The 26,327-nt window shown below is 49.7% G+C and overlaps 1 pseudogene; it reads left to right on the top strand.

Annotated features, from left to right (window-relative positions):
- Nucleotides 1-625: 625 nt before the first annotated feature.
- On the top strand, nt 626-25,642 carry LOC131402822 (tubby-related protein 4-like; annotated as a pseudogene).
- The last annotated feature ends 685 nt before the right edge of the window (nt 25,643-26,327 follow it).

Below are 26,327 nucleotides of genomic sequence, written 5' to 3'. Positions count from 1 at the left end.
GGCTGTAACCAAGTTACTTAGCTTCTCTTAGCTCAGTTTCCTCATATGTTAAATAGGAATAGTGATGCCTACGTGGTAGAGTTAAGATTAAATGAGATAATATATGTGCTTATCAAGATAACTCAATGTGCTATTGGAACGTAGGTAAGTTTTTAAGACATAATTGTTATTTTTGTTATGATGCTTAGTGATTGTACATGTAAATGTAACAGAGAGGATTTTTATCCAGTTTGAAACTCTAAGTGGTTTAAGTTCTTTTGTACAAAGACGTAAGAGATATATAAAACTGTCATTATGATAAGTATGTAAGATCCTCCCCAAAATTGTAATCAACTGTTACATAGAGATAGTTACTATGAAAAACAGAACCAGAAGGAGGGAGGACACAGGAGGATAAAAATATATATATATGTGATTCGTACATCATAACCCTTGGCATGTCAGATAAATGGGCTCAAAAGTAATGGGAAATTGGGAGAAAGCAGTGTCTGAGATTTCTGCAGCCAGTTCCAACCAGTCCGATTGTGCTAAGTGAAAACTGTCCTTCATGACTTGAGCTCTAAGTTGTACATATTATCTTAGGAGGCTCAGGGGTGGCGGGTGGCGTGTATCTTTAAGATTAAGCATGACTTTGGTAGGAATAGAACTTTAGTCCTAACCTGCACGTAAGGGGGTTGATGATACCAAATACATTTGGTGTGTATTTTTAATGTGCTGTCTGCCCTGTCTTCAGCAGAGATTCTGCCTTGCTCTAAATTAACAGGCGTCTCTCTGGGGTCCACCCTCCGCGTGGGATCCTCTTAGAAGGAGGCCCATCTTGGAAGTACGCCGGAAGCCCCCAGACTTGAGTTCTAGGCTCCGTGGTCCTCGTCCACCAGGCTGTGACTGCCTGGCCTCACTGTGATGGAAATGGAAGATGAATTATCTTCAGCCCGGCATTGTGTTTTGAAGTTCAAACCAGGATTAGCCGACCCTGGAGGCGATTTTAAGCAAGCGTCTTCATGTGTTCCTTTTATCTTAATGTTTGTCACTAAAGTGTTGGGAAAACTCTGTTCCTATCTGTCATTCATATAAAAGATCTGATAGCCCCACTTCTGATCATTGAAACCCCTCAAGACCTCATTAAATTAGAACTCCATCTGTCCAGATCGGAGTGAAGAAATTCCCTCGCTGCTTCTCCATCACTCCCTCCACCTCCCTCTTTCTTCCTTGGCTCATCTTACATAGATGGCACCCCTAAAGCTTTGGATTTTTTTCAGTACAACTAGTTTCTAACTTGCACATTTGGATTTCAGCCTGCCTTTTCAAAGCAAATGATGGCCACAGACCCCTCGAGCAGCTGCCACAGGGGCTGTGTTCCCCTCTCTCCCCTTTCCAGATAGCTTTCTACTTTCTTTCTGCCCCATCAGCTCGAGGATGGCTGAGAATAACAGTGACTTAATATCTATGGGTTATAACTGGTGATAGGTCCCAGAGCACTTGACGTCTTTCATCTCCTTTAGTCCTCACAGCTCCCATTTTGCTCATGAGAAAGTAGGAGACTTCCAAGGGTTACATCATAGTTCCCAGGTCACATAGCTCATGACCCCAAATCCAGTGATGGTTTGACTCTAAAATGCTCCCTGTCGGGACAAAAGGGAAGAGCCGTCTGGTCTGCCTCCTCACCACCTCCCCAAGCCATGGGAATACCTACCACCAGTTACTTGGGGTTCCAGATAGCAGAGCTTCAGTAAGGAATATGCAGTACAGTCCCCCAGGCTGATTGCATCTCCTGGGAGAAACGTCATAAGAGCTAAGTTAGGTTTTATGGCACCAAATTAAATGAGATAATACGTGTAAAAGAACTTTGTAAAACTTTTCCAGTGCTTTGTGCTGTGGCCTGGGGATCTAACTGCTTTTCAATGGAAATACTGAATTTTTGTAATATGGTATGTAACATCCTCTCTTGTGCTTTTTAAAACCAATATCCTCATGAACTATCAGGTCACTTGAATTGGCTTGACACAAGCGTGCATGATCTTTGCTTACAAGAGCGACAGCTTAAGCGTAGTCTCCCTTCACTTCTTGGCAGCGCCCCATCATCTCCATCTGCTGGGGACACCGGGACTCGTGGCTGCTGATGGCATCAGGACCAGCCCTGTACGTGGTCCGTGTGGAGCACCGCGTGTCCGGCCTGCAGCTGCTGTGCCAGCAGGCCATTGCCAGCGCCCTGCGAGAGGACAAGGATGTCAGCAAGCTGACCCCGCCCCCCCGCCTCTGCTCCCACCTCCCCACTGCCTTCATCCCCACCATCAAGGTGAAGCCCTTCCACTCACCTTCTCCTCCTTCCTCACTCGTGCTGGCTGCCTGTTCCCGAAGGCTCGCCAAGAGGAGGGCCGAGACAAGGAACACAGGCGAGAGTCCCAGAGCAGGAGCACAGAAGTCACGTCTGCTCCTCTGCAAGATGAAGGTGTGCGGCTCCGCAAAGTCCCACCTCGGTCTCCCACGCGCGCAGTCTGTCCCTAGCATCACCCTTAGTGTCCACAAGAGAGTCACCTTGTGTGATAGGCATTAGCTTTCTCATGGCAGAGGCAGTATCCCGAGCGTGGCTGCCGTTGTCGTCCTGATGATCAGTCTGCCTTGTTCAGTCCTGACTCCCTGGCAGATGCTGCCGTTATCCCCTCTTGAGAAAGCAGGAAACGCGTTCTTAGAAGTGAGGGACTTGCTCTGTGGCTCGTTAGGGGAACGGTCAGGATGGGACCCTGTCAACCCCGGGGCCTGCTCTCCTCATCACTGTGCGGAGGGGCGGCCCTCACCCAGCCCTCGCTGTCAGCGTCCTCTATGCTGACTGGAGCTTGAGAACTGGTCTGTCGCTATGGTGGTATGTGGACTGGACCTGCCTGTGGCTGTTCCAGTGTGGGTTCCCCGTTCCCTCTGGCCCTCCGCATGTAGGTTGCTTCCTGTGTTCTCTTTTTTGTTTTCTGTCTCTGCTTCTAAGTATCAGATTGACTTCTTGGTTAATTTTTTCCTACAACATCCGAGTTTTAGAATCTGTTGTGATATTTTCTTCAAGTTGCTTTACACTCTTGGTTCCACACCAGTGATTCTGGACCCTGGCTGCTCGTTAAAATCGCCTGGGGAGTTTTTAGAACACACACGTGCCCAGGCTCACCCCCACAAGATTCCAGTTCCATCGTCTGTGGTGGGATCCGGGCTGAGGTCTCTGAAAGCTGCCAGGAGGTTGTGACGTGCGCCCAGAGTTGGGAGTCATTGTCCCGCACCGCACAGTTAACCCTCCCCGAGCCGCCAGCCAGTGCTCCGCCAGGGTAATCAGTGATGTGCACGCTCTTTTCTCTCCACGTCCTGCCTCCAGCCCCCGATTCCGGACCCAGACAACACGCGCGACTTTGTCAGCTGCCCCTCGGCCGGCAACGAGCGTCTGCGCCGCACCGTGAAGCGCACAGAGCGCGGCCCGGAGGTGGGCGGCCCGTGCCACGCGCTCTGCCTGGAGCACCTGGGCGGGCTCGTGCGCGTCCTCGAGGGGCGGCGCGTCAGCCAGCTGCGCCGGAGCTCGTCATCACGGACCCGCGCTCAGACAGCAACGCAGGGGGGCGCCTCGCCAGGCACTGCAGACCCCTCTCGGGGGGTGCGGACTGGTATTCCTGACTGCCCACGCAAAGGTAACGCCTATCTGTGAACGTTTGGCTAGCGTGGAACATCCCTGAAGCTACTCCGTTTCCAAAATCCTGCTGAAGTTACCGATTCCCTAAGTGGACTTTCCCACGGGTTTTTAAGAGCGTTCCTGAGGCTCCGTGTGGCTGGGGCTGTGGGGGGAGGAGACATCGGCTGTCATCAAGGGGAGGCTGGCGCGGGCCTTTTGGGAATGGCAGCCTCCTCTTTCAGTTATTTGTCAGGTATCCACTGAGGGCCTGAATGTGCTGTTGAGACCATCAAAACAGTAGTGAGATGCCGTCGCTGCCCCCCGGAGCGAGTGACAGGATTAAACGCTTCAGACCTTCAGCCTGCTCCTCAGCCTCCTGCTGGGATCCTGCTTCTGCGCTCGCTAAGCCACCCTTAGCTGCTTTTTAGCTGATGACCAAGGAGACTTTCTTGCTGGTCCGTAAAGATTTCGCATGACAGTCACTCCCTCCTTCTAAAGACTCTCTTATACCAATCTTCATGACTCCGTTGCCGTATTCAGGGGGCTCACTGCGCACCTCTCTCTGGGACCCTAGAGTGTGAGCCTCCAGGGAAGGGACTTTGCTCTTTTTGTTTGTAGTCACTGTGGAGGCCTGTGGCCTCTGTCAGCAGTACCTGCCGGCTCAAACGTTCCCCCGCCTCCCTGTGAAATCTTGCCGGTCACCTAGAGCAGAGTGAGCAGCTCTCCCCTCTGTGCCCATCGCCCGTCAGTCAGTTGAGCTGCTGGTATCCCTCGGGGCACACAGTCCCTGAATCCTGAGGGCCCGGAGGGAGGGAACTGAGTCATCTTGGTACCCCCAGTGCCTGGTAAGCGCCTGACCGTGGGACAATGTGGGTTGAATTAGATTTGTTTTCATTAGTTCATACTTGTTCTCTCCACTTCCCATCTCCTGTTCCCTCTCCCGCCCGTTAGACTGGCCTCTGCCCCCATTCTGTCCCTGAAGCCGCTGCGCCGTGTAGCATCACCAGTTAGCCGAGTGTCACGTGCAATGGGCTTTTTCAACCTTGGCCTCAATTGCCCACCTCAGTATTTTACAGTCGATCCACTTGCTGTCTGCTTTTCTTTATTGGAATGCTCCGCATCTGTAGCAACATTCTGCTGTCAGTGTTACCGTGTAAAATTGAAAGCAGTGAAACTATACTTTAAAAATTGGATATTAGTCAGTTATTTCGTCTTTTGAGTCATGTGATGACCTGGGACCAAGAGCAGGGAGAGCGAGAAGAATTGGAGGCTGGTAGGGAGGCAGGTGGAAAGGAGGGAGAGGGAAGATTCAGAAGGAAGGAAGGCAAAGTGAGAGAAGCCAGAGAGCAGTGCACGTGAACTTAGAAGGAAGTTGCAGTTTCAGGGGAAGAGAGAAGACAGGAGCCATGGCGGTTAGAGATGACTGATGGGGGGACTTGGGAAAGGTCCTGAACCTGAGGGCGCATCGCCGGTTCTCAGCGGGGTCATTGTCTCTAAGGTTCCTCCCGTGTATGCAGTTTTATAAAACCTATGCTCGGATTCAGTGTTGACGGGAAGTTATGTGAAGAGCTTGCTTCTGTTCCCCCGCTCCTGTGCGTCAATTTCCCACTGAAGAACAGGACAGAAGCAGCGGGGGCTGTGCTGTAGGGACAAGGCTGCAGCCTCCTAAGACCTTGCTTGTGTGGACCTGACCTGAGCGTCCCAGCCTGCTTCTCCGTAGTGGTCACATTTGTCAGCTCCTCCCAACACAGGCTGGCCCAGTTGCTAACAGGCCTGTGGGGAAGGAGGTGTTGTGTTTTTATAATGAAAAGGCTGTAAAGCAAAGCAGATAGGCGGGACGTATTGAGTGCCTGCCTTGTACACGGTCCTCGGGTCTCCTGTGGTTGTGAAGCAGTGCCGGGGCATCTCTGCTTTCAGGGAGTTCATGATCCCTTTTGGGTGAAAGACAACTTAACACTTGAAAATTTCAATAAAAAAGTCAAGATTTAAATACCTCGAGACAAAAATAGACGATGTGTCACAAGGCAGAACATGACTAATTTCCAACCGAGTGGTAGACGTAACCTGGTTCAGAGAGGAGAGGGTTCCTGACTTTGAGAAGCCAGGACTTGCTCATCGTGAGAAGCTGATGAACTCTCTCAGTCCTCCATGTCGTCGTTTCTCAGATGTGGTCCATGGGCCACCTTCCCGCAGATTGCCTGGGATACTTACTTGAATCCAGGTTCCTAGGCCTGCCCCTTAGATTGGTTCAGCACGTTGGAGACGACGCCTAGAAATCTGCAACTTAGTGGAGGCCCCAGGGGATTGCTATGCTCTGAAGTTTTTGATCCCCTGTTGTAAATGTCCCCCAAGTAACTTAACAAATGTGTTTCTCAGAATTACCAGTGTGCGTTTTATAATACATAGCATGAATCCCAATAATTTTTGTTTAGCAAAAGTTCACAAATTTTCCAAAGGAAATCTTTAGTCAGAGCTTGCTATGGACTGAATTGTGTCCCCCCCCCCAAATTCACATGTTAAAACGCCAATCCACAATGTGACTGTATTTGGAGATAGAGCTTTTAAGGAAGGTAGGGTCCCAATGGGATAGGATTGATGGCCTTATAAGAAAAGGAAGAGGGAGGGGCTGGCCCGGTGGCGCAAGCGGTTAAGTGCGCGCGCTCCGCTGCGGCGGCCCGGAGTTCGCTGGTTCGGATCCCGGGCGCGCACCGATGCACTGCTTGGTAAGCCATGCTGTGGCGGCGTCCCATATAAAGTGGAGGAAGATGGGCACAGATGTTAGCCCAGGGCTGTCTTCCTCAGCAAAAAAGGAGGAGGATTGGCGGATGTTAGCTCAGGGCTGATCTCCTCACAAAAAAAAAAAGAAAAGGAAGAGGGAGAGCTCTCTCTCGACACGCACGCGTACACTGGGGAAAGGCCACGTGAGCACACAGCAAGGTGTGCATCCACAAGCCGAGACCCCAGCCAGGCTGGCACTCTGACCTTGGGGCCTGTCAGCCTCTATTATCGCGTGAGCCAACTCCTTATGATCTCTTTCTCTTTTTCTGTATGTGTGTGTATATGTATTTGCCTCCTATTGGTTCTGTTTCTCTGGAGAACCCTGACTAACACAGATTTTAGTACTAAGAAGTGGGGAACTGCTGTAACAAATACCTATAATGTGGAAGCAGCTTTGAAACTGGGTCATGGGTTGAGGCTGGAAGGGTTTTGAGGTACACATTAGAAATATGGATATTAGGGCCATGTCTGGTGAGGTCTCAGACAGAAATGAGGAACATGTTATTGGAAACTGGAGGAAGGCGATCCTTGTCGTAAAGTGGCACAGAACTTGGCTGAACTGTGTTCTAGTGTTTTGTGGAAGATAAAACTTGCAAGCAAATGAAATTGGATATTTGAGAGATTTCTAAGTAGTTTTGGAGGATTGGCTTGGTTCCTCCTAACTGCTTATAGTAAAATGAGAGAGGAGAGAGACACACTGAAGAAGGAATTGTTAAGCAAAAAGGAACCAGAACTTGGAGATTTGGAAAGTTCTCAGCCTGTCCATACGGGCTGAGACGAAGGAAGGCTGTTGACTTCCTGGATTTGACAGGACGGGATGATGGAGCTGGTCGGATAGGAACATGCACTATTCTTCAAGAGGGAAAAATGACCCCAAAAGCGATTCAGAGGTCATCAGGGCCACTGCCTCAATTTTAGCAGGCCAGACAGCCTCCACCCGGAGACTTGAGGACAAGACCCCAGCCCCGCAGAGCCGTGGGGACCCTCACCTCGAGCTGTGTGGTGACACTGCCACCCCAGTGGGCCTGGAGGGCAGAGTATTGAACCAAAGAGGGTTATTCTCAAGCCTTAAGGTCTAGAAATTTGCCTTACTAGGCTTTGGACTTGCCTGGGGCCCTTCCTTCTCTCCTGTGTCTCCCTTTGGGATGAGAATGTCACCCTGTGCCTGGCCCGCTGCCGTCTTGTGTGTTTTGGAAGCACGTAACTTGTCTGGTTTCACAGGTTCACGGCTGGAAGGGAGTTTTGCCTCAGTGTGAGTCGTATCTTGGCTCTCACCCATTTCTGATTCAGGTGATATTTAGATGAGACTCTGGATTTTAGACATTAGTGTTAATGCTGGAGTGAGTTAAGACTTTTGGGAGTGTTGGGATGGAATGAATGTATTTTGCGTGGGAGAAGGATATGAATAAGGGGGCAACCAGGGGCGGAATGTATGGACTGAATTGTGTCCATCCCACAAGTTCATATGGTGAAGCTCTAACCCCCATGTGACTGTATTTGGAGACAGGGCTTTTAGGGGGTGATTATGGTTAAATGAAGCTGTAAGGGTGGGATCCTAATCCAGTAGGATTGGTGGCTTTGTAAGAGGAGGAAGAGAGATCTCCCTGCATACACACACACACACACACACACACACACACACACACACACACGCTGAGGAAAGCCCACGTGAGGACACAGTGAGAGGGTGGCCGTCTGCAGGCCAGGAGGACAGCCCTCACCAGAATCTGGCATGCTGGCACCCTGATCTCGGACTTCCAGCCTCCCAAACTGTGAGAAATAAATTTCTCTTGTTTAAGCCACCTGGTCTGTGGTATTTTGTTATGGTAGCCCAAGCAGACTAAGACAGAACTTTTATTTAAAAGCTTTGAAACTGTGCTTAAAGATTTTTTTAAAATTCTAAAAAGATACCTGATTTGGGCTGTGTGTTTTGAAAAGGCCTCAACCCAGATGAAATAAGCATATTCTTGCAAACTGACAAAACTGGGATGTGAAGCCCCAAACAGTACAGTTCAGCCTTCTGTTCTCAAAGAGGAATATCAACTTACATTTATCTACAACTTGTATGTTTCTTCCAGAATTTTCATGATAAATTAATGACAGAATCTCTAGAAATAAGAGGTACAGATGTCCATCACCCCCAGGCTCCCTGGGTCTTACTCTGACGTGCTGCACTGAATTTCTAGTTGTTGACGACAGGGAGCAGAGTGATGAGCCTCCAAGTGTGTAACTGTAACACTGAACAAGCAGGACTTGGGGCTTGTCTCAGAAAGCAACTCCCTTCTTCTCACGCCGCCCCCTTTAAGTCCGTTCTATGGGGAAGTCCTTCTGCTCCTGGGCAAGTGGTTCTCAGCCCTGGCTGCTCATGGGAATCACCGGGGAGCCTTAAAAATCGACAGTGCCCGCGTCCACTCCCAGGATCCTGCTGCAGTTAGTCTGGGGTGCAGCCAGGCAGCAGGGAGAGACCTCGTTTTTCTTTCAGGAAGTATTTATCCAGTCTCTGTGTTGTTCTGGTCTCTAGAGTTACAGCAGGAGGCGAGACAGGCAACTCTCCTTCCACTAGTTGGGGAGACAGACAATAAAATAAAAGTGGTTATGAATGCTTATGCCCCCCTAAATTCGTATGTTGTAATCCTGATGCCCAGTGTGATGGAATTAGGAGGTGGGGCCTTTGGAGGTGATTAGGTTATGAGGACGGAGCCTTTATAATCATGAGATTATTGCCTTATAAAAGTGGCTCCAGAAAGTAGCCCCTTCTGCCATGCGAGGACACAGCAAGAAGTCAGCCGTCTGCAACCCCAAAGAGGGCCGTGACCAGAACCCCACCATACGGGCACCCTGATCCCGGAATTCCAGCCTCCCCACTGTGAGACGTAAATTTCTATTGTTTATAAGCCATCCAGTCTGTGGTATTTTGGTATAGCAGCCCACACAGACTAAGACGTGAGTAAAGGAAAAAAGCAAAGGGTATGACATCCAGCAATTACAAAACCCCGGCATCAGCAAGTCAATCAGATGTTGAGTGGACAATACATTACTGAATTTCCTCAGGTCGGTGAACTGGCTCTGTGCTCATGAACACAGAGGAAGCGTTCTGTGGGCTTATATGCATTTTGGAATCGTGGCCAAACTTCCTTTGATCTAGGGCTCCTAAGTTAAATAATGTAAAGCACTGCTTGGGCCGTGTGAATTAAGCCTTTTTATTTGATGGAACTCAGATGCACACCACTCCAGCTTGCTGGATTCACGAGTCGTGCCTTCTGATTCAGGAAGTAGTTGATGAAGAGGCCGATGTAGTAACACTGATCGGGCGTCAGCTAGTCTCCTTCCAAGTAGCACGCCAAGTTGTTCTGCTCTGCCTCCAGGGCCCTCAGAGAGGCCCTGTTCACAGATGTCACCTCCACACAGATGTCACCTCCACGTGTTCAGAAACAGAGATTAGTTTGGATTACAAACTCATTCTTTCAAATGTAAACAGCCCTTTTGAATGGTAAAATCGCTCATAGTCTATAAATTATTTCATTGTGATTGAATGATACAGCTTTTTTATTGCCTGGCAAGGCTCTTGGAGCCTTGAGGGAATGAGGCTTTTGTCAGCAAAACAAAGTGATTTTGAAGAATGAGGTACTTCCAGTGAGGGCAGACCTGGGGTGGGGCAGAGCAGGGTTTGGGTGGTGAAGGGATGTGAGGGGATGTGAGGCCGTGTGAGGAAGGCAGCAAAGGAGAAGGGGTTTTGAGGAGGATGTTAAACATGGACTTCATCTACTCTGCAGTTTTGTGATCGCCCCGTTGCTGTGTCTGTCGTCTTCTGCCTTGGGGCCTCTAATCTTCTACCTAATGGCCAATTGACAAGGTTGTTTTGAGTGGCTTCCATGCAGGCACCCTCAGGAGAACCCAAAGCTCCCACTGAAAGTCCTGCCACACAGGTCTTCTTCCAGCCGTTGCTCGAAGCAGGCAGGCACCTCTAGCAGGTGGGATAGCCACCCCCCCCCCCGGCAAGCATCCTTGTGGCGGTTCCAGGAGACGGTTCTGACACGCCAGACATAAATTTCTCGGAGTCCCTGAAATGGACCCAACTCTGCCAGGTCTTGAGTCCAGAGCAGGCCCAGAACCAACAAGGGCCTTCCCCGGTCCCAGGGCAGAAGCAGGTTCTGGGGGAGTCAGTGAGTCAGCAAGCCCCTTGACCGGCCTGGATTCCCAGGCTGCCCGTGTGAACCCAGATGGAGCCTGGTGTGTGGTGAGGCACAATAGCGCGGCCGTTTTGTTGCCAGGTTTGGCACAGTAAACAGTGCCAGACTGTTGTACATTCCAGAGGCATTAAAATTCCACGCCCATTTGCTAACCGCAGAAGTAATGGACTACTTTTGCTTAGAAAATATAATGGCATAAAAATGTAAAAGGAAGACAATGCTCTGCTCCTTTCTGTTTCAACCTGTAGACTTCAAACGGCTGCCTATAGGGTCAGGCTGTCCTTAGTTCCTAGTAATGATCGTCGTGAGGGTCTAACTGATGTCACTTCCCTAAAATCTACTGCTTGGTATCTTACCCGATGAAATCTATGGAAACAGCTTGATTTCTACCATGATCGACAGCTGCAACTGCTCAGACTCCAGTGACATCGAACTGAGTGACGACTGGGCTGCCAAGAAATCTCCCAAAATCTCCCGAGCTAGCAAATCACCCAAACTCCCAAGGTAATCTTGGTCTGTAGGGGCGTCCTCCCTTTTTGAGCCTCTGGAGGTGTGTCTGTGTTGTGTCTGCAGCAGAATCCCATTAACGCACACCAGAGGAGCATAGCAAGAGGCAATCCAAGTCTGTCGTCTGGAAGATCTGCCTGTGATAATTATAGCTTTCCTTTACTCTTCCCTTCAGGACAGCAAAAGATCCCCAGGAAGAAGTTTGCTGAACCCTCAGAACTTCTAGGGGTCAGCACTGGTGGTGGGTGGCAGGGGCGGCCGTAGCTTTCTGGCTTACTTGTTTTTATTTCTGGTCTGAGAACAGTAAGACAGAGGTTTTACAGTGTATGTAATGTGTTGAAAGGAATGCCGAATCAAATGCCTTTGATGCTGTAATTGGAAAAAATAGTATTCTAAAAAAAATGTTTGGGGGGCCGGCCCAGTGGCATAGCGGTTAAGTTCATGTGCTCTGCTTTGGCAGCCCGGGGTTCGCAGGTTCGGATCCCGGGCGCAGACCAATGTGCCACTTGTCAAGCCATGCTGTGGTGGCGTCCCATATAAAGTAGAGGAAGATGGGCACAGATGTTAGCCCAGGGTATCTTCCTCAGCAAAAAAATAAAGAAGAGGATTGGCATCAGATGTTAGCTCAGGGCTGATCTTCTTCACAAACACAAAAAAATTTCTATCCTAAGGGTTTGGCCTAAAGAGTGGCAAAAAGCTAAAAGCAGATGGAAGGGCCTGCAGTGTCATAGATAAAAAACCCTGCCTTGCTGGTCCTGACCCTGCCACCGAGGGCTCTGTAACCTCAGAATGTAACGTTGATCCATGACCTAGAGACCAGTTTCCTTGTCTATGAAGTTAAAGGGTGGAGCAGATCTTCACTAAGATCCTTCTAGCTCTAAAATTCTTGATGCTGTGTGAAATGATGGTCTAATGTACGTGCAGATACGTACCTGCCCAGATTGTAAACACATAATGCATTGTGCAGTTGGTAAACCAGTGTATTCACCACCCAGTTGAAGATAAAGAATATTTCCATCATCCCGGAAAGTTCCCTTGTACTTTTTCCCATTCGATACCCACTCCCTAGAGTAACCACTGCTCTAACTTCTGTCAGCATAGATGAGTTTTGCTTCCTCTTGAGCTTCATATAAATGGTGTCAAACCACATGTCCTATTTTCTTATTTGGCTTTTTTTAATCAACATAATGATTGTGAGACTCATTCATGTTGTTGCGTGTATCAACAGTTTTTCTTTTTTGCTCTGTGGAATTCCATTGTAATGAATATACTACAATTTGTTTATTCCGTTTACCAATTGAATGTTTGGTAGTTTCCAGTTTGGGGCTATCATGAATAAAACCATTGTAGACATTCTTCTACAAGACTTTCTATGGACGTATGCACTCGTTTATCTCAGGTATATGCTTAGGAGTGCGTTGTAGGGCCACGGGGTAGACGTATGTTCAACTTTATTGGAAACTGCCAAACAGTATTCCAAGGTGCCTGTCGTACCATTTTAAATTCCCACCAGCAGTATATGAGAGTTCTAGCTGCTTCCATCTTCACCTACAGAGTATTGTCATTTTTTAAAAATAATTTTATCCATTCTGGTAGGTGTATAGTGGTATCTCATGGTAGTTTAATCCTAATATCTTCAATGATTGATGATGCTAAGCAGCTTTTTATGTTTATTGGCCATTTGGATATCTTCTTTTGTGAAGTGTCTGTTCAAGTCTTTTGCACCTTTTTTTTTGTGAGGAAGACCAGCCCTGAGCTAACATCCGATGCCAATCTTCCTCTTTTTGCTGAGGAAGATTGGGCCTGGGCTAACATCCATGCCCATCTTCCTCTACTTCATATGGGACACCGCCACAGCATGGCTTGATAAGCAATGGGTCGGTCCACACCTGGGATCCAAACCTTTGAACCCCGGGCCACCAAAGCGGAGCACGTGAACTTAACCACTACACCACTGGGCCAGCCCCTTGCCCATTTTTTATTGAGTTGTTTTTCTCTTATTTAGAGTTGTAGGAGTTTTCATGTATTCTGGCTATGAGTCCTTTAGCAGATATATGGATTGCTGTATAGTCTAATGTGAATTTCTTCTTTTATGATTAGCACTTTTCGTGTGCTGTTTAGGAAATGCTTTTGTCCTGTTTTGTCTACCCTAAGATCATGAGACATTCTTCTATTCTCTTCTACAAGCTTTATAGTTTTAGCCTTCACACTTAAATCTCAGATTAATTTACACCTCAGATTAATTTTTGTGTATAGTCTGAGTTAGGGGTAAACGTTCATTTTTTTCCCATATAGATATCCAGATATCCAGCAATCTGTTCGATTTATTTTTTTCATCTTTATTCTAGGCTTGTTAAAATTACAAATAAAATTATGAACTTTTCTACACTTCTACAGTGTTTTGGCTTTTCCCATTGCTTAAGGAGAAGAGGCCATTTAATACATAAGCAACCAAATCTTTCACCTGTAAATGTCCCTGGAAAGCTCCCGGATGTTGCGGTCTCTGGAGCTGGTCCTCTTTCCTTCCGTCTTTCTCAGTGTTGAGTGCCCCTACGCAGCAGCCAGGCCAGTTGTCCTCGCTCAGAGCTTTAACCAGCTCGGTCCCCCTGTCCTCCCACACTTTGGGAGCCCTAGGTGTCTTATCAAGCTCTCAAGCAGTATCTGTGAGGCTTAATGCTTTTCTTTCAGGGAATGTCATCAACCTTACCATATTCACTTTTATAACACTCTCTTTGGGGTAGACTGCCGTTAAACACATGTGTCCCCATGTTATAAACAAAGGAACTGAGGAACAGAGATATAACATAGGATCAAAAGGCAGCAGAAAAACTTAGATCCACTGATCTGATGTCAATATTGCAGGGGGGAGATGCTAGGTAAGTCTGTTGAAATCCCAGCACTGTGTTAGGAACTGTAACGCCATTGTGGACTTAGGTGAGAAACGCCTCTTCCACCCGCCACTTTCCTCAGGACGAATTTTGCGACCCCTGGCAGAAGACATGTGGACGATTCCAAACTTACTATTAGTCAGTAGAAAGTTTTCAGTAGAAAGTTAATTCTCTGAGGTTCTTTACAAATGAATCACTCGATTGAACCTCACTATATTGTTGAATATATATTATTCGATATGCAGTTCTGTCCTTCTTTCCTCGTGTTCATAAGGCAGAAGCAGGCGGGCGGGGCCTGGGTAAATTAAGGGACGTGGCCCCTGGGAGTGGCACATCCACCGTGACTGGTGGACAGTGAAGGGAGTGCCAGGAGTGCAGGCGCTGCCCCCACCGGGGCGCCTGACCCTCGGGGCCTTGCCTCCGCAGGATCAACATTGAGGCTCAGAAGTCCCCCAAGCTGTCCCGGGAGGCACAGGAGATCTCCAGGTCTCCACGGTTGCCGATGCGCAAGCCCTCCATTGGCTCGCCCAGCCTGACGCGAAGAGAGTTTCCCTTTGAAGACATCACTCAGGTAGTGTCGGCTTTCGGGTGGTCCCCCAATCCAACGCTCCGCTCCCCTCCTCAGTGTGTGCCTGATGGCCGCTGAACCCTCGGTCCCCCCTCTCCGTGCCTGTCACTGCAGTTGCAGACACGGGCGTAGAGAACCAGAGCCTGTCTGCCCTCCTCCATGCCCCGTCACCTCCACATCCCGAGGGGCCTTCTTCCCACCTCGGGCATCCCCCTGTTGCCACAGGAATCTCCTCACAGGTAGCTCTGGTTGAGACACAGCCACACTTCTCACCTCTGCTCCCTCAAGCCGCTTCTGACCCTTCAGTGACTCCAGTGTCGGCAGGAGCCAATCCCTGGTCACAGCCCCACTGCCTGGCCTGGCCTGTCTTTCCCTCCTGTCCTCCTCGACACCCCCTCCTCTCCAGGTGCCAGAGCCACACTGTTGACTCACCTCTTCCCGCCTTTGTGCCTTTGCCCTGCCTGGGTAACCCGCTCCATCTCCTCACCCTCCTTTCTGCCCACGTGCTTCCAGATAGAACTTCCCCTCTGTCGTGAAGGCTTCCTCCCCTGGCTCAGCCACAGTAATCCCAGAGCATCTTGTTTGTAACTCCCTTAGGACATTTCTCAGTCACTTCCTTGTATATAAATAATTACAGGCCTTCTCTCCTCCATTAGGTTCTAAGCTCTTTGAGGAGCTGTATTTTATTCATCTTTATTATTGCCCTTCCACACACACACACACACTCATGCATGATTTGGGCATAGTGATAACTTCTTAAATTTTTAAAAATTTGATTGAATAAGAAACAGATAATTGGGTAGTTTTGGGATATACTGGTATCAGTGCAGCTGATGTTTCCAGGAGAAATATCAAGGATGAAAATGGGTTCAGAGCCAGGTGCTCTCTCTGGTTCAGTGACTGGGAGGAAGGAGAGGTAAAGAAAAAAGTGCCCAAATCACTTTTGTGCCTTTTTAACCTACACACATGTGGACACACCGGGACACACCCGCCCCCACTCCCAACCTGAGAATGACAGCTCGCTGAGCCACCACTTGCAAATGGGTGCCTGACATGCTGTAGGCAGCTACTGGTCTTAAAAACAGTGGAATGACAGAGAGTGAATATTTCTGGCAGTGCCCACGTGTGGCTTTTTAAGCAAAAAGTGTTAACGTCCTTACTTCTTGAGTGATCAATAGAAAATATGGAAATAGATTGTGATTTTTCTCCTTTTTTTCCCCACAGCACAACTATCTTGCTCAGGTCATGTCTAATATCTGGGGAACCAAATTTAAGATTGTGGGCTTGGCTGCTTTCCTGCCAACCAACCTCGGTGCAGGTAAAAACTGCGTCCTGTTCTCTTCCCACTGTCCCGGTTGGAACTCAGGCTGAATAAGCAATTTCAACCTTTGGTGGCCTAATGTAGAAAATGCGCTCTTATGACACCAAAAGATGAGCATGTATTTTACCTCCAAAGTTTGACTGTAGCCACTCTGATTTCACAAAAATTAGAATTATCACTCAAATTCTTTTTTTGCCACTGGTGTTTTCGTTTTTTTATACAAGCCCTGACTTACAAAAATGACAAAATAGCCGAAATCTCTATCAAAGCTCTTATAGGCTTCTGGTTACTTTGATTTCTGGTCTTTTACTGTGGACAGATTTTGGTACCAGTGTCTTTAGGTTCTTGAGTCAGAAGAAACTCCTGAAGAAAGTCAAGAAGAAAGTGTTCAAGACCTTAAGAAGAAGTTGGCTGACTGTTAGTACAGTTCTTAGTGGTAAATCTTTTTGGATTTCATTTCTAAGTACCAGATAAATATCCTCTCCATGAGAAGTTTGAGACATCGAGGAAAATGGAACCCAGGGAGAACCAGGCTGGGCAGAACCCAGAATTTGCCTTCTCTTCTGTATCTGCTTGAATGACTGACGTGTCATATTTACTAGGGGACCGTGAAGGAGTGAAATGACAGAAGGTCCTTTTCAAAGCAGCTTCATCCTAATGGCCACATCTCTGTGTGGGCTAAGGGCCTGTGTTGTCCCCCACCTTGCTACATTGCCTGATCATCTAACACGCACACGTCTCTCTAGAAGGCCAGCTTAGCCAGTGGGGTTCACCGATGGCTGGTGGCCCCATCTTGAATGTGGTCTGTGTAACCTACCAAAAATAGTTTTTGAAAAATTCTGGATCTGCCCATTAGAGTTGTTTCAGACACAGTTAGATCTTTTAAAACAAATAGTTCTTGCAAAGCAGATGTTAAAAAGACCTGTTGCTGTGTATGCATCTTCAGAGACATTAAATGGTGCTGCATTTGGATTTTTCATTTTGAGGTTTCTCAGCTCAAAGGAAAAAAAGAATAAAAGTAAAACATAAAACTGACTTAGAAAATAACAATAGACAATCCATTCACATAATGGAAAGAAATCTCTCATGTTTTCAACAGCCGGGAAACCCTCTCATGACCACAAAAGCCTGCTCTTCAGTAATTCAGCAGCACCCTCATGATATGTATGGTGATTCTAATAACCACTGTGTGAGAGGCATGGTTACCCCACACCTGTAATCTGAGAATTTAGCCATCTGCCTACAGCAAATGTTGACAAAAGGAATGGACGTGCACCTATGCTCAACGGGTCTTCTCATTCTGCCCTTAGTTCTTGGATGTTGAGTGGATCCATAAAGAAGTCAAGGAGGACCTTAAGATGGGAGGGCCTGTATTAGGAATCTCAGTGCCCAAGACAAAAGCTTGGTGTGTGACTGCGGTGAAATCATTGTCCTAATCGTTGACCTTTTTAAAAAGAGCGTTTTCATTTGTCAAGCTAAAAGAATTTTCCACATGATTCTACTAGAGAGAAGAAATTAACTCTGGGATTCTAGAGGGTTTGTTACATATGGCGCCCTATTAAATAATCTTTGACACTCTGTTAGATTCAAAAAGTGAGTGCTGTTGGATATTTTATATTGAATAATTGGATAATTACATTGAATAATTTGTTTCCTTCAATTAGAATGATCAGGCTCATGAAATTTTTGTGTTTTTAATTTTTTGCATTTCTTAATTTTAAAAATGTGGAATAAATTCAAAATTCAAAAGATTTAAAAGAATATACAGTAAAAATCTTTCTTATCCTCACCCCCAACCACCTAGTTTTTTTCCCTGGAGGCAACTGATATTATTTTTTACATCCCTCCTGAGATTTTTAATTTTACATCCTTTTGTCGATCTGAACGACAAAGAATAGCACTTTAATGCATTAATTCTTAAGCTATATGGAACCATCCAGAATTTTTGAGACAAAATTCAAACTCTCTTTTGTGGGCAAGAGAGAGGAAAACATGAATAAGACCTGTAACGACCCCTGGCGTGGAAAAGGCGTCTCAGCCCACTCAAGCCCAAGGAGCAGCCTTACGACGGTGCTTCAGAGCAGAAGGCCTGGAGCTGTGGGAGTGCTGGCCAGTCAGCCACCAGGCTGTGAGGTGACAGCCTCGCAGGTAGAACTTGGCTCATCTTAATAAAAAATAAGAATAGGAATAATTAAAGAACCTCTACATATCTCACAGCAAAGAGTATTAAACATAAGAGAAAGTTGACGGGACAGTTTCATCCTGATTTTAACCTATTGTGAAACTTAAATTCAGATTCATTATTTTTCAACTTGTTTTGTCTTCTCTAAATATTTTAGTTGCAGTCTAGGCCTTCTCTTAAAGGTCCCTGTTAATGAAATTAAATCTTAGCATTTAAAGAAACTGTGTGGAAGTTCTCCGCGATTCTCTATCCTGAGCATGAAACTGGAAGTCAGGAAGCCCAGAATCCAGTCCCGAATACAGCCCGAGTGTCATTGCTGCTCCCCGCGTAGCTGCCCTCCAGTAGCTGCTTGACTGCCCCCTGAGCTTGGCTCTCTGGTTATCACAACTGTTTCCACCAAGTTATCCTGGTGATTGCAAATGGGATTTTTAAAAAATACATTTGTCATAACCCAGCTCATTCTAAAAAGAATTTGTCTAAGATAGGTTTTTAATTCTGGGCTAGACTGAGAATTTGTTGTTCCCGAATCCAGTCCGTGGCCGGGGTGGCCAGTTGTGCGCCAGGGGAGGTGGAGGGCTGATCTCAGAGTCTCCGGCCTTGCCCACGCAGGTCACCCCACATCTCTTCCCATGACTGTTGATGCCTTGGCTCTCCTCTGGCTTGTCTCTATTAACCGTGCTTTCCTCCTCCCACCAGTAATCTATAAAACCAGCCTCCTGCATCTCCAGCCGCGGCAGATGACCATCTATCTCCCAGAGGTCCGGAAGATTTCCATGGAGTATGTTAATTTACCTGTCTTCAACCCGAATGTTGTCAGTGAAGATGAGGATGATTTACCAGGTGTGTTCACACATCAACTGGTTTGTCACGAGCCCTCTGTTAGTGGGTCGCGACGGGGACAGAGTGGTAAGTAGTCAAGAATGCCAACATGTCAGTCCGTGCCTGCTGCCTCGGTTTGGAAAAGGTACAACTTCCTCAGTAAGGTTGGTGGGTGTGGTGGCGTGTCACTGGAGAAAGGTCACCTACTGTCACTGGTTTGGGGAGGAGGGGAGCTACCAGAGCAAGGACGATGAGGTGGCCGTGATGGCTCATGATCACAGAGCACTTCTACCATCTCACTTTATCCTCTCGGTAGTCCTCTTAGTCATATGCCCAGATAGGGAAGTTAACAGGACTCATCAGGACTCAGTCAAGTCAGGACTGAAACCCAGTCTCACTGACCCCAGGCTAGCCCTCATCCTTTCAATCCCTGCTTAGAGAATGGCATCTCCCTGTGGTGCCACAGAGCCCAGTTTCTCAAACCTGCCCCACCTCCGGGGCGGAACATCTCTCTCCTAATGTGCAGAGTGTGTCTCAGTGCATAGAGGCCAGGTCTGAGTTCAAGGTCAAAGCTGGTATAAGTTTTTAAAATCTCAACTTACAAACATTCAGATCCATAGCATCTTAATTTAAGTCTTTTCTACTGGGGGAATCCTATTTTGATTATTAGAATGATTTCTAAGTAGTCCACCAATTATTTATATGTAACTATTCTCAAAAAAGTCCACCTGCAATTTTATAAATATAGAGGCTCCTCTACTTAGAACCAAGCAAGGTTCTGAAAGCCTCTGGCTTCTGAGCCAGAGGAACCGTACACGGCCACTGACTCCTCCTGTATCTTGTCATTCTCAAACGAGGGGCTCTGGACCTCACCGTGGGATGGGGAGGGACACGCGTCCCAACTCGGGCTCTGAACTTGGGGGCGTTGTTGACCTTCCTTCAGCCAGATTTCTGCGTGTAAAATTATTCTACTGTACTTTCTGACAGTAGCCGTCTTTGGTTCTCTGATAGGTATACTTTCTCCTCATGGGTGGAGCAGATGTTCTGGACTAATGGGCGAGGTTTTGCAACCCCATAAACCTGCAGTTTGGTGAAATCTCACACATGAGCTTTATAGCAGCTCTCCTGCTATTTCAGAACCTTGGATTTAGAAGTGGCTTTCACACTTTCCCCTTAGCGCCCTCCGTTCTCCCGGAATGTGGCTAATCTAGCTCTCTCGTGCTCAGCTGTTGCGGCTGTTGTCGTCACTGTCTGTGCTTCCCAGAGAAAGGAGGAATGATTTGTCTCAGGGCTTACACATACTGCTGGTGACGCAACAGAGAGACTCTCCTTCGGCGGGGAAGATGCCTGCCCTCAGTACTCCATACGGAGGAGAGAGCATCTGGAAGAGGGATCTGAACAGGAATCATAGAAAACTTGAGACAGGACCTAGATTCTTGCAGCCAGGGGACAGTCACGTCTCAGTGGAGGACCCCAGGGAAGGGGGATGAGTCTGTCACAGGCACGAAGGGTGGGCTTAGCTTTTGATGGACTACTGGCTTCCCTCTGTAGTTCTGGTGAAAGGTCAGCCAGCCTGTGCAATTTCCTGTTAATGCCTGTTTCCTGCGCACGTGCTCATAGTCACGTGGCACTTAGGTCCAGATGAGCAGACCTCCAGTGCTCTGTGGGCTCTTTAGAAAGGGCAGTACTGAACAGTGGCGCTGAGGCCCTGCGTGTGGTCTGCAGATGATTGCTCAAACGCACACTCCATTAAACTCCTCCTGTGTGCAAATAGGGTGGATTTACAGGGTTTTAATCAGTGTGGCTCTAACTTATATACTGTTTGAAATGCTAAAAAGCAGTAAAGTTAGGAAATGATCCTTCCCCTCATATGCAGATCTGCCAAAGGATTCTTATCATTGGTTTCTCTACTGCATTTGACATGGTTCTATTTACAGAAAATTAATTTACGTACAAATTTCAGCTACACATCTGCCCCACGACACTTCCCACACTAACCAATCCAAAACCCTGGATAAACCTACTCAGAAGCCTAGGCATTGAGTCCTCAGTGGAGTTTCATACTGTACCACTGCCCTCCTCTTGCATAAGAATGGGCCGTTTTATGACCATCATGAGTAAAAAGTGTCCTTAAACATTTATTTGCCATAGTACCATTCAGACACGTGGCACCACACTCAGAAGGTTCAGAAGTATTCATTGAAATGCTCTGACAATGCCCTTAGCTCCAGAGCCCACCGATTGCCAGTGTCCTTCCAGAAACTTCAGAGAAGCTTTGTGTAACTTGAAGGAAGGGTCCAGCTTTCCCCACGCAAAGGCATCTGTTTGTAGGAATTACAGTTTATACGTAAAAGGCCTAGATGAGTTGCTTATTCTGACCCAGTTTCATGGCACTGTTTTGTAAGCAGTTGGTTTTTCTAATCTTCCAGTGACGGGAGCATCTGGCGTGCCTGAGAACAACCCACCGTGTACCGTGAACATCCCCATCGCGCCCATGCACAGCTCAGCTCAAGCTACGGCCCCCACACAGAGCATAGGACTGGTGCAGTCCCTGTTGGCCAATCAGAACGTGCAGCTGGACGTCCTGACCAATCAGACCACGGCCGTGGGGGCAGCTGAGCACGCAAGTGACAGTGCCAACCCATACGCAATCTCCAACCGCTACTCCAACCCCGGACAGGTGATCTTCGGAGGTGTGGAGATGGGCCGCATCATTCCGAACCCCCCTCAGCTGTCCCTGCCGCCGCCAGCACAGGGGGCCATCCAGCTGTCGGTGGTGGACCACGGAGACCAAGACCACGAGCACCTGCAGAAGCCAGCCAAGGCCCTGCGGCCGGTGCCGCAGCTGGCCGCCGAGGGGGACGCCGTGGTGTTCAGTGCCCTCCAGGAGGTCCAGGTGGCGAAGATGAGCCCCCACCGCCCTACCCAGGAACCATCCCCGCCGCCCCCACCACGGCAGCGCCGCCGCCCCCGCTGCCGCCCCCACAGCCCCCGGTGGACGTGTGCTTGAAGAAGGGCGACTTCTCGCTGTACCCCACGGCGGCGCACCATCAGCCGCCCCTGGGCTACGAGAGGATCACCACCTTCCACAGCAGCGGCAGCGTGGAGGAGGTGTGCCGGCCCGGACGCCGATGCTCTGCGCCCGGAACACCTACACCCTCCCCGGCCCAGGCAGCTCGGCCACCCTGAGGCTCACGCCACCGAGAAGAAGGCCCCCCAGCCCTGCACCAGCGCGACCCTGAACCGCCTGACGGGGCCGCGCTACTCCATTCCACCTCCATTCCACCGGGGGACCCGCCCCGGTATCCCGCCCTCGCCGGGACGCTGGGCCCGGCCCGGCCGCGGCGCAGAGGCCGGACAGCAGCCTCATCCGCGCCGCGCTGCGCAGGAACAACCGCGAGGCGGCGCTGCGGGCGGCGCAGCTGGCCGAGCCCCCGCGCGCCCCGCCGCAGCCGCTGGCCAAGCCCAAGGGCGCAGCGCCTTTCCCCGCGCGGCCGCCGCCCGCCCTCTACACCTGCAGCCAGTGCAGCGGGGGCGCGGCCGGGCGCGGGGGCGGGGGCGGGGGCGGGGGCGGGGGCGCATGCGGCCGGCACGTCCCCGCTGTCCCTGCAGTCCTCCTACAGCCTCCTGAGCCCGCCCGACGGCGCCCGCGAGCGCGCCCACTCTGTCAACTCGGCCTTCCCCGAGGACGAGGCGCTGGGCCAGCACTGTCCAGTCGAGAAGCCCCTGCGGCACCCCGCGCTGCCCGAGGCTGCGGTGGCCGGGAAGCGGCCGCCCCCTTACCAGTGGGACCCCGTACTGGGGGAGGACATCTGGGTTCCCCAGGACAGGACAGCACAGACTGCAGTGCCCAACCCCCTGAAACTGTCCCCTCTGATGGCAGGTCAGAGCCAGCACCTGGACGTGTCCCGAGTGCCCTTCGTCTCCCCCAAGTCGCCCGCCAGCCCGACTGCCACTTTCCAGACGGGCTATGGGATGGGAGTGCCCTACCCAGGAAGCTATAACACCCCCCCTTTGCCGGGAGTGCAGGCTCCCTGCTCCCCGAAAGACACCCTGTCCCAGACACAGTTTGCACAACAGGAGCCCACCGTGGTCCTGTAGCCCGCCTACCCGCCCCCCGCTACTGCCCCCTGCTCCCCATGTATCCAGGAAGCAGCACGTGCTCGAGTTTACAGCCGCCACCTGTCGCCTTGCACCCCTGGAGTTCCTACAGCGCATGCCCGCCCGTGCAGAACCCCCAGGGCACGCTCCCCCCAAGGCACACTTGGTGGTGGAGAAGCCCCTCGTGTCCCCACCGCCCGCCGACCTCCAGAGCCACCTGGGCACAGAGGTGATGGTAGAGACTGCTGACAACTTCCAGGAAGTCCTCTCCCTGACGGAAAGTCCGGTCCCCCAGCGGCCGGAGACATTCGGGAAGAAGAGCCGGAAGCGCCTGGACAGCCGAGCGAGGAGGGAAACGTTCAGGCCATCACAGAGGGCGAGATGAAGAAGGAGGCTCGGACTCGGAGCGACTTGAATTCCCTGATCTCCAGCCCCCGCCTGGGGAGGGAGAAGAAGAAAGAGAAGAGTCAGAAAGACCAGCTGAAGTGGAAGAAGTTGAACAAGAGGAAGGGGTTCCAGGACAGCTCGGAGAGCCAGCCCGGGCTGCGCGTCAGCGGGGACGAGCTGGTGACCCGGAGCCAGGGCGGCCAGACGGGCTGGAAGGGCAAGCGCAGCCTGCGCGCGGCCGGCGAGCCGGAGGAGGCCAAGGGCCGCAGGGCCAGCGAGCGGGAGGACGGCCGGCTGCGCAGCCAGGGCTTCGTGCACGTCATGGCCAACAAGCAGCCGCTGTGGACGAGGCCACGCAGGGGCGCCAGCTGGACTTCGGGGGGCGGGTGACCCAGGAGTCGGCCAAGAACTTCCAGATGGAGCTGGAGGGGCGGCAGGTGAGAGCCTGGCCCGGGGCCACGGCGCGGCTGTCTCATCCTGACGGGCCTCTGGGGGCCTTTAAAGGGGGGGCGGGTATCAGTGCCTTGGCCTTGGGGGGGCGTTTCTCAAAAGGCCGCAGGGGAAATGTGGAAAACAGCTGGTGTCTCTCAGGGCCAAGTGGAGTTGTGATTTTCAGTGTACCCCTTGCTGTCTTGTCTATTTCTCATCAGAGTAACACGTGTACTGATTTTTTAAAGTCAAATGCTTCTACAAGACCCGAGAGGACCCCTAACAGGCCCCTGCGTGCTCCCAAACCTCAGCCTCCCCCAGAGGGCGTGCTTCCACCTCTGTTGGCTTTTTTCTGGTATTTGCCACCATATTTGTAAAGAGCAGGGTGTCTACTATTTGGTGATTTTTCAGTTTTCAGCATTGTGTATTGACTTCTTCCTGAGGAACGTGAGGGTTTGTTTTCTTCACCCCCCACCCTCTGACTACACACACGTGAACTTTCTCTACCCCCCTTCCCAGTTGAATCAGTAGTCACTGGTCACCTCCTTATGCCAGTAAGTACCGTTCAGAGCTGAGCCATGTGATATGGTTTAATCACATTTCTTTTTTTATTGGAGAGTGGTTTTTGTCCCCCAGACATAATAATTACCCAGTTTTTGTTTGCTTGCTTATTTGCTAATTTCTCTGTGTATTTATTATTAAGTCATTCGCGGATTCCCTGGCAGAATGCAAGTCCCCTCTTGGTGCAAACACATTGGGTAATGTGTCGGTTCTTCCTGCTCCAACCTGGAACGGTTGCCCCAGCCCTGCTGTGTAGCTACTGTTCTGGAACTACCCTCCTCCACCATCCTGGAATTCCCTTCACTTCTCCTATTTAAATCTCATTTTCATTAATTCACTCAACAAATGTTGATTGAGCACCTGCTGTGTGCCTGGCAATCCTCTGAGCCAGGAGTATGGCCCACAGGCCAGTCCGGCTGCTGCTGCTTTTTATAAATAAAGTTTTATTGGGACACAGCCACGCCCGTCCACTTAAGTATAGTTTACAGCTGCTTTCGCCCTGCAGCAGCAGAGTTAAGCAGTTGTGACAAAGACCGTATGACCTACAAAGGCTAAAATATTATTGGCCCTTTACAGAGAGTTTGCCAGCCCTTACTCTAAGTGCTGAAATTAGATCGATGAGGAAAACAGAAAATCCCTATCCTGATGGAGTTTACAAAAATGGAAGAAAGACAATAAATAAGTGTACATAACATGTTGCATAATAATACATGTCACGTGGTCCCATGAGTACTGAAATGACAAGGGCAAGCAGGCTTGGGAAAGAGGCGGTGGCATTCTGTCCCTCTCTGAGTAGTGACATTGACAGTTGCAGTTGATATTTCTCGTCAGCCCCTTTTAGCCTGTAGATTCTTCTTCCTACTTGTTCTTCCTTTTTCTGTTTCCTGGATGAGGAAGCCCCTTCATTTGACCTGTGGAGCTTTCCATGCCCTGAGGTCTGCTCATTGTCTCCCCACTGCGTTGTTTAACATGTTCCTCCGCTCCTTTATTTCCACCAAACTCGTAGTTAGATCGAGAAGCTTGATCGGAGTCACTTTTGTTGGCATCTCACAGGCCATGCTATCTGCCTCCAACAGGTGCTGCCCAGACCCGGCTGCCCTGTGTCCCGCCTTGTTTGTGCTTTAATGTCTTTGCTTCCCTCCCTCGCCCTCCAGGTGATGCAGTTTGGAAGGATCGACGGCAATGCGTACATCCTGGACTTCCAGTACCCCTTCTCCGCTGTGCAGGCCTTCGCCGTCGCCCTGGCCACCGTGACTCAGCGCCTGAAATGAAGAGACTGCTGTGCGGAGGAGGAGAGGGAGAGGAGCCTTTCCAGAGGGGCCTGATGGAGATGCTCGAGGAGCCCGCCCGGGCCCCAGGGGCTGGGGACCAGAAGACAGGAGCAGAACTGGAAACGTCTGTCGGGCCCGGGGCAGGCGCTGACCTTCAGTTGCTGTCGTTTGTTTGGGCTTTTATTCTCCTTTATTGTCTTTCTTACTTCTTTCTTTTTAAACAAAAACAAAACACAGGAGAGTGGTATTTGGAAGCAAAGGGTGCAAGGCACCTGGTGTTCTTTTAGGAAACGTGGTTGCTGTGGGAATGTCCTCCTGGTGTGCCTGTGTGAGCTGCGGGACGAGGGGCCCTTCAGCAGAAACATGGACTGCCTTCTGGCCTGCTATTCTTTTAGACTAAGGAGTATGCGTGCTTTTCATTCTCCACAATGTCTAGCTTTTATTACTCCTCCAACATCACCACTAGTGTAAAAACGAAAAACTTTTTTAAAAGACACAAGCGAAAATCCTGAAGGTACAGGTTCTCTTGGGGGAACAACATTTAGTTCACACATATTCTGTTACTCCCCCAGAGGTGACTTGATTAATGAAGGGTGTTTTGGCAAATGCACTGTGTTTGACTAATAAAAGCAGGCTTTGTATGGGGGTGCTATTACCCGGTATAAATAGGCGTCGCTCATGAGGA

This window comes from Diceros bicornis, unplaced genomic scaffold, assembly GCF_020826845.1.
Source record: "Diceros bicornis minor isolate mBicDic1 unplaced genomic scaffold, mDicBic1.mat.cur scaffold_283_ctg1, whole genome shotgun sequence".
NCBI lineage: Eukaryota > Metazoa > Chordata > Mammalia > Perissodactyla > Rhinocerotidae > Diceros > Diceros bicornis.
The sequence above is the reverse complement of the archived record's forward strand: the minus strand, read 5'-3'. Positions and strand labels throughout refer to the sequence as shown.